At 41.9% G+C, this 14,038-nt stretch overlaps 1 protein-coding gene across 1 annotated transcript in view; it reads left to right on the top strand.

The window, feature by feature from the left end:
• LOC142312711 (catenin delta-1-like) overlaps positions 1-14,038 on the top strand; it is a 239,087-nt gene that overhangs the window by 74,762 nt on the left and 150,287 nt on the right. The gene's annotated exons all lie outside the window — the stretch shown is intronic.

Raw genomic sequence — 14,038 nt, 5'->3', positions numbered from 1 at the left:
AGTGGAGCTGTGACGCACTGAAGCCAGGTATTCCCCTTCTAGGAGCGTAAGGACTCCTCTGTCTGTAGGCTCTTTATGAAAGTCTATTTGGTGCATGCTCGATATGAGGCTGTGCTGTGCGATGAAACACCTCCCACAGCACAGACAATGAGAGTAAGTGGTTGCACAAGATGGCAATAGAACATCAACATCCAGAGACCAGAAGTTGACATGATCTCATCGGATATCTGCTGCAGTCAGGGCTCCCGTGATAGGCACTGAGCAAGCAGAGAAAGCACCCCACAGTGCCAAAATTGTAAAACTGCCATTTCAAGAGACACTTGATTTATTCATCTAAATTGATATGCAAAAGACAAAGTAGTGGACATCCTTTTTAATCAAGAGCGAATACTCCTTGGTGCTAATGTGAATCAAAGGAGAATCAAACCAAGGCTCCATAACTTATTCAATTTTTGAGGACGATGTGTTTTTTTTTTTTTTTTTTATATATATCGCACACTCATAGAAAGCTGCAGTATTTACTATAGCGACCCTACTGTGAAATCTGCAGGGTCCTCTATTCATCAATCTATCTCATGGCGATAGTCTTGCGAGTCAAAAATTAGTTTTTCCCCGAGAAGAGTGCGAAGGTAGTGAGGCCATGTCTCCTCATCAAGGAAATCCTAATAAACCCACCTTTTAAGACATGGTGGTATAGGGGATTGTATGATCTCGGATGAGGATAGCGGACTGTTTATCAAAAGTCTGCATTAGGACGGCAATACCACATCAGGTGTATAAAGTCAGCTGCCTTTTCCTTACATCTATGGCAATCTGCAGTGGAAGATCTACCTTGTGTAATTTGCAAAGTGTCAGGTAGCATTGATTGGACCATATATAGTGATGAGCGAGCACTACCATGCTCAGGTGCTTGGTACTTGTAACGAGCCGTTGGATGAGCACAACTCAAGTACTCCGAGTATAATGGTAGTCAGTGGAAAACGCAAGCATTTTACTGGAAGAGTTCCCAGGAAAATGCTAAATATTTTTGACACAGAAAGGTCAGATTTTGGCAAGAGAAGTTTTGTCGCCCACAGAGAGTAATGTGAAATTCGAACAAATAATTAACTTCTAATACAAAGATACCTTGCATAACATTGGTGAATGAAGTTGTGGTGCTATTAGAGGCATATATTTTGTGACCTCCATGAGCTTGAAGGACTGCATCCATGCGGTTCAACAATGATTCATGCAATTTATTGATGAAGTCATCAGGAATAGCAAAGAATGCAGTCTTACATGCCTCCCAGAGTTCACCTAGATTCTTTGGTTTTGTCTTTCAAGCTTCCTCTTTCATCCTAGCCCAAACATGCTCAATGATGTTCATGTCTAGTGACTGGGCTGGCCAGTCCTTGAGCACCTTGATCTTCTTTGCCAGGAGGAACTTTGTTGTAGAGATGGATGTAGGAGTTGGAGCACCATTCTGCTGCAGAATTTGACCCCTTTTATGATTGGGAATGTAAGAAGTAGCTTATACTTCTTGATATTTTAGGCTATTGATATTTCCTTCCACCTTGCAAATGTTTTGCCCACCCCCATACTGAATGTAACCCCAGACCATGATCTTTCCACCACCAAACTTAACTGGTTTCTGGATCTATATGAGCTCCAAGAGGTCTCCTGTAGTATTTGCGGCAGCTGTGGTGTAATTCAACTGAAGATTCATCAGAGAAATCCACCTTCTGCTACTTTTCCAGCATCCATCTGTTTAGGAGGCTGTGGAACTTGGCAAATGCCACACGTTTTTTTAATTGCCTTTTGTTTAGTGCTGGCTTCTGGGCACTGATTCGACCATAGAGGCCATTTCGAGACTCAATCCTACAAACTGTTCTAGTTGACACAGGGATTTGAGGTGACCAGGCCTGTTGGAGCTCTGCTGCAATGGAAGAGGGGCTGGCTTTGGATTTTCTAACCAACAAACATTCCTCCTGAGCACTTCTCTTGCGGCGTCTGCTGGGCTTGTCAAAAACATCTCCACTCTCTTCGTATCTTTTTTTTTTTTTTTTTTTTAATTCTATGTACTTGACGCTGAGACAAATTAAAGGTGCCAGCCACCTCTGCAGTGGATCTGGTCTTCAGCCTCTTGATAATCAAGGCTTTGGTCGCAGGGCGGATTTTTGGCATGTTGTCAGGGGTCAATGTGCCGTTCAAGTGAAGGTCCGGGGTGCTGGGTTTCTCTTTTATACACAGCCACTAATTAACCGATTTATTTAGTGAGCACAGGTGAGCATGTAAACTAGGATTGGGTGCATTATATGACAAGGTGACACAACTTTTGTCTTGCCAAAATCTGACCTTTCTGTGTTCATTAAATGATCAATATTTCAGCTTTGCAGCAACTTTATTTTCATAACCTAAACCAAATTTGGGAGGGTTTCAGCTTTCAAAAGAGTAATTTAGAAAACCAATGGATGAATTTAAAGTCAGGTTATAAGCTTTTATTTACATAATATGGATAAGCGGCAGAACTTCTGTCAGGGAGTGTATATGTTGTCCTCCATTTGGCTCTAACAAACAGTGGTGATGAAGAGCATCTCCTGCTTAGTAACTGGGTGTATAAAAAGGAGAGCAAGCTCCTTGGGTCTCTGGCTCATTATATCATCATAACCCTTTATTGGGATTCTGAGAGCATTTCCAATGTCTGGGACCTCGTTATTTAGGACATCGATTAGTTACACTTTTTTTTACTTTAAGTATCTGTATCTGGTGACTTGGTGGAGCTGATGACATTGCTCAAAGCAAACAAGAACACCCTGACTATATCACTGTGCCAGTGTCTTGAGCCTTAAGTTTGACCAAAACTGAGCATCTTTGGATTGTAGTAATTCGGTAAGAGCACTGTTATGCCATGATAGGGGGACTAAGCTACTGTGTCTTAGAACTGAAAAATCTTTTTGTGACTTGAACCATAAGTCTGTGAATTGGCAAGAAGTGTGAGTATTGCTCTGCTGCCTCCAATACCCTTTCCCAATAGACTCTGAAGACTCGGACAGTGCGCAAGAGGATATTCAGAATTGGTAAAGAATTATCTGCTATACAGTGTAATAGCAAAGTGAGTTTGGCCAGCTTAGTAGTGTAAGAAGTTGTCCGGGCGTGCCGCATCGGCCTCATCCCTGGACCCCTAAAGAGTGGTCACTTTCAGTTTGTTTGCGCCCCATATGAAGGATGCTAAAAGACAGATCATGACGAGGACCTTTTGTGGGACTATGGGGGCTGAATATTGAAGAAAATATATAGGAATTTAGTGAGGATTAACATTGATTCTCTTCTGCTACCGACAGAGGTAGAGCACCTGATATTCTAATTTTCACCCCCTAGAAATGACAAAAGAGGGAATATATTTAAATTGCAGAGTTGCGATTGATTTCTTGTTTTGTGTAAACCTAGATATTTTAAGGTGGATCCTATATTGAAGAATTCATCCCCTTCTTTCCATCCCATAGTGTTTTGAGGTAACAACATGGATGTCTGACAGTTTATTTTTAGCCCCCGAAGCTAGCCAAATTAAATAAATGAAATCCATTATCAAAGGAAGTGTACTTTCTTGGAGTGACCATAAACACGATTACATCCATCAGCATAGCGCCCAAGCAGTCCTCACTGGAACCCTCTTTAATCCCTTGATACCCTGCTCTCTGATGGAACCTTACAGCTAGTGGCTTCATGGCAATGACAAACAAAAAGGGGGACAGAGGGCACTCAGTCTGGTCCCTCTGCCCAATGGAATCAATGAGTACATACGGTAAAACCATTAACCATAGACCTTGGTTTTTGAAAATCCGTAAAAGACTGCAATCCATCTTCTGAAGTCTGGTCCAAAACTTCCTCAAGATAGGCCCATTTGACCAAATAAAGTGTCTTGGCAACATACAGAGATGCCAAGGCCCAATATTCCTATAATTTCCAAGCTAACTGTGCAATTACCTTCTCTCTCCTTATATTATCGGATGTAAATCGACCTGAAATAAATCAATATTGGACTGGGTGAATAATTTTGTGAATTATTTAAATCTATTCACTAGAATTTTGGTCAGTGTTTTATAATGGAAATTTTTAATTCGGATATGGGTCTATATGATGCACAGTCTTCAGGAGGTTTATCTAGTTTTAGTATTAATGCAATATTGGCATTGTAAAAAGATTAGGGTAGAAAGCCTTGTTTTGGTGACGTCTTAAATCAACTGGCCCCTCATCTTATTAAAGTATCTTAAACTCTCAGAGGGAGTCCATTTAGACTCTGAGACTTCCTTCACACCACACCAGTAGATGATTCCAGTATCTCTTCTGTAATGGAGGGGGGTCTCTACGACCACAACACTCTCCTCCAAGGATTGTGAGATTAATACCATCCTGATATTCCTGTAGAGTCTCCTGGTAATCAGCCCGAGTGGCGAACAGGTACTGGTAGAAGTCAGACAGCCCTGATAGAATCTCATGCGAATCTGAAACACCCTCCTCCCAGAATCACTAGCCCAAAGCACCACCCGAGTGGGCTATTATACACCCAGTCTGATTGCCAAGCTCAAATAAAGATTGTCTGGTAAAGAATAGATGTTTCTGCTTTCTTTTAAGAATTGTAGATTAGCGTTTTACTATCATTTACCTAAAATCCACAAAAGCCTTGATAAATCCCCCTGGAAGGCCCATCATCTCGGGTATTGGTTCCCTTACTGAAAACTTGGCGGCATAGGTTGATTCTATCATGAATATTCATGTTAATAACCTAAAAAGCTATCTCAGGGACTCCTCACACCTTATCAATATTTTAAAAGACATTACATGGAAAGACTCATTTTGTTTTTATAACTTTGGATATTGCATCTTTGTATACAAATATCTCTCATACCTTGGGCCTGGAATGTTTTAAGCAATATTTGGAGGTCGATGACAGACTACCGATGGTACAAAAGGAGTTCATTTTAAACAATATGAGGTTCATTTTGAATAACAATTTCTTCACATTCCAAGACACTTTATATCACCAGTGCTGTGGAGTTGCCATGGGTTCAAAAGCAGCACCCACTTTTGCTAACCTGGTCATGGGGCTTTTTGAGTTACGATACATTTATTCTTCTGGACTATTTAAACATGTGGTTTCATACAAAAGGTATATTGATGATCTGTTTATCATTTATGATAACGCCGAAAATAATTATTTGGGGTTTCTAGAAGGCATAGAGAATAACTCCTGGGGTTTAAATTTTTCTCCCACGATAGAAAAGGATTCCATTGATTTTCTAGATTTGACCATTTTTCATCCCGATGACTCCATCCCAGGGTGGATAAAAATCTTGATTTTTTTAAAAAAATCAAAAAAATCAGATTTTTTTGATTTAAATCAGATTTTTTTGATTTAAATCATTTGATTTAAATCAGATTTTTTAATCAAGTTGTACACAAGCAAAACTTTGTCTTTTTGCAAATCTAATTGTTTTACACAAATAAAAATATTAAAACAGTTGATTATGAAACCTAATAATTTTTATTTGCACTATTAAACACTCAGAATTGAACTACAGAGAGTAAGTACTTTGTAACAATAGCCTATCTCTAACGTTTGAAGTAAGCAAACATCTTCAGTGAATACATCAGTCCTTTAAGCCTACTGTTTACTGTTTACGGCTTCGTTCTGCCCGTCCGCGAGCGCGCCTCCATTCATTTCAATGGAGCGTGCGGCCCGCTGACGTCACGCCGCTGGATCACTGCGAGTAGGCCGCAACCGGAGGACGGGAGGCGGACAGTCAAAACGAAGCCACGGATCTCAGCGCTGCGGGGATCGGAGGTAAGAGAGCTGCAGGGGGGGGGGACATGTGCACCTTAAAAAAATAAAGGTGCACATGTCCTTTAGCGTTAATTTTCTGTGAAATATTGCCTTAACATAAATTTAAATTCTATACTCCAGAACTACCAGTGCTAGAAATTTTTCTTTTCATAGACTTTAACCATCCCAGTAAAATGTCTGTTAAAAAAATAGGTTGTAAATTAATTGCCAGACTTACCACTAGTACTAGGCTCCTGGTGCATAAGAAGCTGTGGGGGTTCATTGACATTAGTTGTATCACTATCAACATCTTCATTTCCCTTCTGGTTGCAGTTTTCATAATGTGATTTCAAACGGCAAACAAGTCCTTGGATATCCTTTTGACAGTATTTGCACTTTGCTCTTGCACCTTTCTTTCCAAGATCTGCTGCTGGCATCTCAACAAAATGAACCCAAATAGGGTCTCTCTTACGACCTGCTGCCATGGCTCACACAGATCACTTATGAAGTTTGATTGTTACTACAGCCTGAGCCAAGCACTGCTGATTAGTGATGGGTAGCTCCTGAACGAGCCGGCTCTAAGAGCCGGCTCTTCATAGTGAATCATATGAGTCGGCTCCTGGCAGGGAGCCAATTGAAATGTAAACGGCTCTTTGCCAGTTCCGTTCCACAGTCAGTCCCCTCTTGCCCCGCCCCTCTCGGCCCCTCCCTCCCGGCAGTAGTCACTCTGATCTTATCCAGGAGACTGAGAATGCATGCTCCTCCTGCTGCCGCACATAGCACTGACTCACAGCCCCGCCCCCCTCCAATCTGTGACAAGCAAGCAGCAGTCAGGCAGTCAGGCACTTTATTAAAGGAACACTGACATCTGGATTTAGCCTGATTATAGTTATTTACCGCCAGCTTGTAAATCCTCGCTGAGCGAGGGAGAAACAGCGGATGTAAATGTGCGTCCCTTGTTCTCTCCCATTCACTTGAATGGAAGAGAACAAATGATCCGCGATGGAGCATCACTGGATCGCAGGCTCGGGTGCTGCATCGACTGTGTAAATGCACCATTAGCTAGTGCAACTTGGAATGGTTCTGTTGTTTCTGGTATGTGAATAACCTCCCAGCAGCCCCTGTTACATGATCGCAGTGCCAATCTGAGGGACCAACTTCATGCACAGAACTAGTCCTATACAAGGCAGTACAGCACTCTCAAATCACATCCGATTTTGCATACAATTGCCAGTAGTGTTGAGCTAATTGAATTGCACTTGTTTGATTTCTGCACTTTTTTTTTTATCAAACATTGTGTTTGTTAAAGTTTTTACAGCAAATAATATAAAATCTGGTTATTCTGGAAACTATTCTGTTTTATGTCATAAATTGGCACATGTGTAGATTTTTACTAAAAGGTATACAATCATGGGTTAAAACATACCAGAATTGGGCTTCAAATTTAAAGCCAAAGGTAATAGGAAATGAAGAGCCGTTTTCGGAGCCAAAAGAGCCGACTCTTTTTGGTGAGCCGATCCAAAAGAGCCGGCTCACCAAAAAAATCGCATTTTACCCATCACTACTGCTGATGTTACTACAGCCTGAGCCAAGTACTGCTGACTATCCAACAACTTTGGGCATGTCAACTGAATGCAGGGAAAAAGAAACTAAACCAAAACTGAAACCAAGCTAGAAGTGTGGAATTAAAGGGGCAGTATGAACAAAATGTGGAGGCTATTAATAGTTTATACAATTAAGACATGCGGCTTTTAAACACCTACCTATTGCCATATAGTAAAACAAAAAAGATTTTTACTTACTTTGGGGTCCCCCCCTCACCCTGGCGTTAGATCGTTGCCCCTAGTTTCGTCCGTGTAACTATGGGCGCACATGCACACTGCTCTCACTTCTCATTTTAATCGTGATTTATATTAAAAAAAAACCTTTTGATTTAAATCAGTGATTTAAATCATGATTAAAATCATGATTTAAATCGATCCGATTTAAATAGAAAAAAATCTTTTGATTTAAATCGTGATTTAAATCATGATTTAAATCGGCGTGATTTAAATCAATCCACCCTGCTCCATCCTCACCAAGACCTTTTTTAAAAGGGTGGACAGTAACAGATACATCAACTTTACCAGCAACCATTATGGTAAATGGTTGATAAATGTCCCCAAAAACCAGTATCCGAGGATTAGGAGAAACTACACCTTAGATGAAGACTTCAGGGATCAAGCTGCGGTCCTGAAGGAGAGGTTTATAGAGAAAAAATATCCCCCGATTGTTATAAATAGAGCCTATCAAGTGAACAAGAACCTAAAACAAGGAGATCTGATCACTAAAGTCAATATCTCTGATAAAAAGACCGCCACTGACAAATTTGCTTCAAATTTTCTCACCACCTACAGTTGTGATGGGGATGCTATTAAGGGCATTTTAACCCCTTAAGGACGAAGCCAGTTTTGTCCTTAATGCCCAGGCCATTTTTTGCAATTCTGACCAGTGTCACTTTATGAGGTCATAACTCTGGAACGCTTCAACGGATCCCGGTGATTCTGACATTGTTTTTTCGTGACATATTGTACTTCATGATAGTTATAAATTTAGAACGATATTTTTTGCTTTTATTTGTGAAAAAATCGGAAATTTGATGAAAATTTTGAAAATTTTGCAATTTTCAAACTTTTAATTTTTATGCCCTTAACCCAGAGAGTTATGTCACACAAAACAGTTAATAAATAACATTTCCCACATGTCTACTTTACATTAGCGCAATTTCTGAAACAAAATGTTTTGGGGTTAGGAAGTTAGAAGGGGTCAAAGTTCATCTGCAATCTCTCATTTTTTCAACAAAATTCACAAAACCATTTTTTTAGGGACCACATCACATTTGAAGTGACTTTGAGAGGCCTAAGTGACAGAAAATACCTAAAAGTGACACCATTCTCAAAACAGCACCCCTCAAAGTACTCAAAACCACATCCAAGAAGTTTATTAACCCTTCAGGTGCTTCACAGGAACTAAAGCAAAGTGGAATGAAAAAAAGCAAAAAATAAAATTTTACCTAAAATGTTGCTCTACCCCAAATTTATTCACTTTTAGAAGAAATAACACAACAAAATGAACCCCAAAACTTGTTCCCCACTTTCTTATGAGCGCGCCAATACCCCACATGTGGTCAGAAACCTTTGTTTGGACAAATGGGAGGGCTCGGAACAGAAGGAGCAATATTTGAATTTTGGAAAGCAAATTTGGCTGAAATAGATTGCGGGCACCATGTTGCATTTACATGTCCGCTAAGGTACCTAAACAGCAGAAACCCCTCACAAGTGACACCATTTTGGAAACTAGACCCCTTAAGGCTTCTATCTAGGGGTATAGTGAGCATTTTGGATCCACAAGTACTTCACAGATTTTGATAACGTTACGTTGTCACATTGAAAATTTTCATTTTTTTATCAAAAATGTTGCTTTAGCATCAATTTTTTCACTTTTTCAAGAGGTAATTCCAAAAATTTGACCCCAACGTTTGTTACCCACTTTTTTATGAGCGCGGTGATACCTCACTTGTGGTCTGAAACCTTTGTTTGGAGAAATGGGAGGGCTTGGAACGGAAGGAGCAATATTTGAATTTTGGAAAGGAAATTTGGCTGAAAAAGATTGCAGGCACCATGTCGCATTTGGAGGACCCCTAAGGTACGTAAACAGCAAAAAAACACCACAAGTGACCCCATATTGGAAACTAGGCCCCTCAAGGAATTTATCTTGATGTTTGGTGAGTACCCTGAACCTCCAGGTGCTTTACAGAAGTTTATAACGTTGAGCCATGAAAATAAAAAAATAAAATTTTACCACAAAATTGTTACTTCAACCAGGTAGCTTTTTTTTTCACAAGGGTAACAGGAAATAAATCACCATGAAATTTATTGCGCAATTTCTCCTGAGTTTGTTGATATCTTGTATGTGGTGGAAATCAACTGTTTGGGCACACTACAGGGCTCAGAAGAGAAGGAGTGCAGTTTGACTGCAAAATTGGCTGGAATCAATAGCGGACGCCATGTTGCATTAGGAGAGCCCCTGAGGTGCCTAAGCAGTGGAGGTCCCCCACAAGTGACCCCATTCTGGAAATAAGACCCCTCAAGGCTTTAATCTAGGTGTATATTGAGCATTTTGAATCCACGAATACTTCACAGAATTTGATAAGCTTAGGTTGCCATATTGAAATTTTCATTTTTTTCACAAAAATGTTGATTTAGCGACACATTTTTCACTTTTTCAAGAGGCAACAACAAAACGTGTACCCCACAGGTTGTTATCTAATTTCTTGTGAGCGCAGGGATACCACACATGTGGCCAAAAACCTTTGTTTGGATAAATGGGAGGGCTTGGAATGGAAGGAGCACCATTTGAATTTTGGAAAAGTTGAAGTAAATTGCGCGCACCATGTCACATTAGCAGGGCCCCTTGGGTACCTATACATCAGAAACCCCCCACAAGTGACCTCATTTTGGAAACTGGACCCCTCAAGGATTTTATTCAGGAGTATAGTAAGCATTTTGAATCCACAGGTACTTCACAAAAATGTTGCTGTAGCAACAAATTTCTCACTGTTAAGGGGGCTTTACACGCTGCGACATCGCTAATGCGGAGTCGTTAGGGTCACGGAATTGGTGACGCACATCCGGCCGCATTAGCGATGTTGCTGCGTGTGACACCGATGAGCGATTTTGCATCGTTGCAAAAACGTGCAAAATCGCTCATCGGTGACATGGGGGTCCATTCTCGATTATCGTTACTGCAGCAGTAACGATGTAGTTCGTCGCTCCTGCGGCAGCACACATCGCTATGTGTGACGCCGCAGGAACGAGGAACCTCTCCTTACCTGCCTCCCGGCCGCTATGAGGAAGGAAGAAGGTGGGCGGGATGTTCCGGCCACTCATCTCCGCCCCTCCGCTTCTATTGGGCGGCCGCTCAGTGACGTCACTGTGATGCCACACGGACCGCCCCCTTAGAAAGGAGGCGGTTCGCCGGTCACAGCGACGTCGCCGGGCAGGTAAGTATGTGTGATGCGTCTGCGCGATGTTGTGCGGCACGGGCAGCGATTTGCCCGTGTCGCACAACAGATGGGGGCGGGTACCCACACTAGCGATATCGGGACCGATATCGCAGCGTGTAAAGTAGCCTTTAGGCTATGTGGCCATGATCCAGCGACACGGCGTCTAGTACACAGTGTCAGCCTCCTGCAGAAATGTGAGTGTTGTCCACGGGAGAACGCAGCTGCCCATGCCCACGATTTGGGTTCAGGCTGCTGTGGACTTTAGTTTTATTCTACCTGCAAAGAACACTCATCTCCGCAGCATAAATTGACATGCTGAGGCTCGGGAAGCTGCGCCACAGGTCGGTTTATGCTGCGGAGAAAAGAAACACAGTGGGCACGGGATTTCTAAAAATCCTGCCACTGTGCTTCTACTGCACAACGCAGCGTTATGGACGCAGGGAAAACACTCTGCGCCCAAAACGCTGCAAACCCTGATTGTGGGCACACAGCATAAAATGCTACAGTGGATGAATGGATAGATGTCAAACATATATAACGTCCCACCCCCCTACATATTCTAAGCTGGCGCCCTTTAGTGCCTTTCATGTGACACTAAAGGATGCCTAGCCTTGTATTTAGCCCAAAAAAAAAAATTAAAATAAATGACGTGGGGTCCCCCCTATTTTTGATAGCCAGCTAGGGTAAAGCAGACAGCTGTAGCCTGCAAACCACAGCTGACAGCTTCATCTTGTCTGGTGATCAATTTGGAGGGCTCCCCAAGCTGTTTTTTTTTTTTTTAATTATTTATAAATAAATAATTAAAAAAAACAAACAAACGTGGGGTCCCCCCAAATTAGATCACCAGCCAAGGTGAAGCGGACAGCTGGGGTCTGGTATTTTCAGGATGGGAAGAGCCATGGTTATTGGACTCTTCCCAGCCTAAAAATAGCAGGCCGCAGCCGCCCCAGAAGTGGCGCATCCATTAGATGCGCCAATTCTGGCGCTTCGCCCCAGCTCATCCCGCGCCCTGGTGCGTTGGCTAACGGGGTAATGAATGGGGTTGATACCAGGTGTGTAATGTCACCTGGCATCAAGCCCAGCAATTAGTTAGGTCACGGCGTCTATCAGATACCCGACATAACTAATTGACAGTAATAAGAAAAAAAATTGACAACAAAAAAAAATTTATTTGAAAAAACACTCCCCAAAACATTCCCTGATTGACCAATTTATTGAAAAGAAAAAAAAAAATCCACTATAATCCATTTGGATGTCCCACGTCGCCTCTGGACCTTCTAGAATATGGGGGACACGTTCAGGGAACGTATCCCCCATTTTCTAGGAGGGCAGACCCTCCATTTGAGGAGAGTGGGTGCAAAAAGCTGCACCCACCCTCCCCGGGTCACAGCTGCACAGTGCTGAGCAGCATCAGCAGCCAGCGTCCTGAACACAGGAAGCTGTCATCTGCTCGGCACATGTGACCGGCGTCTGCAGAGAAGGAGGAGGGGGCCGCGGGGGATCAGCGCTCCGGTATGTATGACACCGGGGGACACCAGGGGGGGTAGGGGGGGACCCGGCAGGGCCTAGGGAGCAGGTTTCTGTCGTATGTGTTATGGCACATACGACAGAAACCATAGGAACACTGTAAATGCGGCCGGCGCGCTGCTGTGCTCTCCGATGCGCGCGGCCATCTTGGATTTTCGGGAGGGGGTTGGGGGTCGGGGGGGGGCACTTTGGGGATACCGAGGGGACCGGAGGGAACCGGGAAAAAGATTTATCTCCCATCTGGCATGTTTGATCATGCCAGATGGGAGATAAATGATTTTTTACCGGCGCGGTCATTTACTATAACTTGATGATCGGTATACGGTGTATACCGGTCATCAGGTGAGCGGGGACCGGAAAAACCGGCCCGAATCATGATCTCCAGGGTCTCAGCTACCCCCGGCAGCTGAGACCCCGGAAATTTTCTGACTCTGGGGGGCGCTAGACCCTTTTTTCCGACCGCCGTTTTAAAACGGCAGAAAGGAATAAGTACCCTTTTTTAGTGCCGTTTTAAAACGTAACGCGCTCGTAATGGGGTTAAAGAAACACTGGTCCATTTTACATAATGATCCATACCTGAAAGAGGTGCTACCCCCCATCCTGGTATCACATTTCGCAGAGCATCTACTCTAAAGAATCAACTGGCTCCTAGCAGATTGAGAAATCTTTGTAATCCAACTACTAATAATTTGCTTATGGGGGCTTATAAATGTCATACAAAAAAATGCCTATGTTGCAGATCCATCCAACATGGGAGGGTCAATTTTGGTATAACCACGGAGGATACAGATTTCAGGATACAAGGACATTTGACATGTCAATCCGACTTCGTTATCTATTTAATTGAGTGTGATTGTGGAAAACGATATATAGGCAGAACGATACAAGCTCTACACAATAGAATCAATTCACATAGACATAATATTAAGGTGGGATTCATGCTCCGTGGACTGTCCCGTCATACCACTTTATACCACAATAAAAAAATCCAGTTGAAAGTTACTCCCATCGAACAGATACCCTCACATATTCCTGACAGGATGGGGGTTTTAAATAAGAAAGAAACATACTGGATCTACAAGCTTAATACTTTAAAACCCCAAGGTTTAAATGAAATTACGGATTTATTCCACTAAAATTATGTCTAGTATTGATCCATTTTTCTGATGCTTTTATTATAATTTTTTTCAAGTTTTATGTCATGATTTCTTCCGTCTTTTTATATGATTGTTTTTATGTTTATCACACTCTTATCAGTGGGACATTTTTATTATTGTGGGTTTAATGTTTTTAGATTATCAGGTCTATTGCCATTTATTTTTATATTTCTGTATTGATATATTATATGTAATTTTTAGATCCATGGCTTTATTCATATGATATGGTTTTATAATCATAGTACTTGTTGCCCCTGAACACACACCTTCTTCCGTCAGTCCATTAACTTGTATTTTTACTGAGGTTTTTAATGTATGTATGCATATGTATGTATGTGTGTGTGTGTGTGTATGTATATATGTATATATGTGTGTGTGTGTGTATATATATATATATATATATATAATATATTTTTAATTGTTATATTTATTCCCCCCTCCATCTATTGTATATATACTAATACACCACCAGCAGTGCAGCACTGGCTGGTACTAGTGGTACCACGCCAC

Source organism: Anomaloglossus baeobatrachus, chromosome 5, assembly GCF_048569485.1.
Source record: "Anomaloglossus baeobatrachus isolate aAnoBae1 chromosome 5, aAnoBae1.hap1, whole genome shotgun sequence".
NCBI classification, from domain to species: Eukaryota; Metazoa; Chordata; class Amphibia; order Anura; family Aromobatidae; genus Anomaloglossus; species Anomaloglossus baeobatrachus.
The sequence above is the reverse complement of the archived record's forward strand: the minus strand, read 5'-3'. Positions and strand labels throughout refer to the sequence as shown.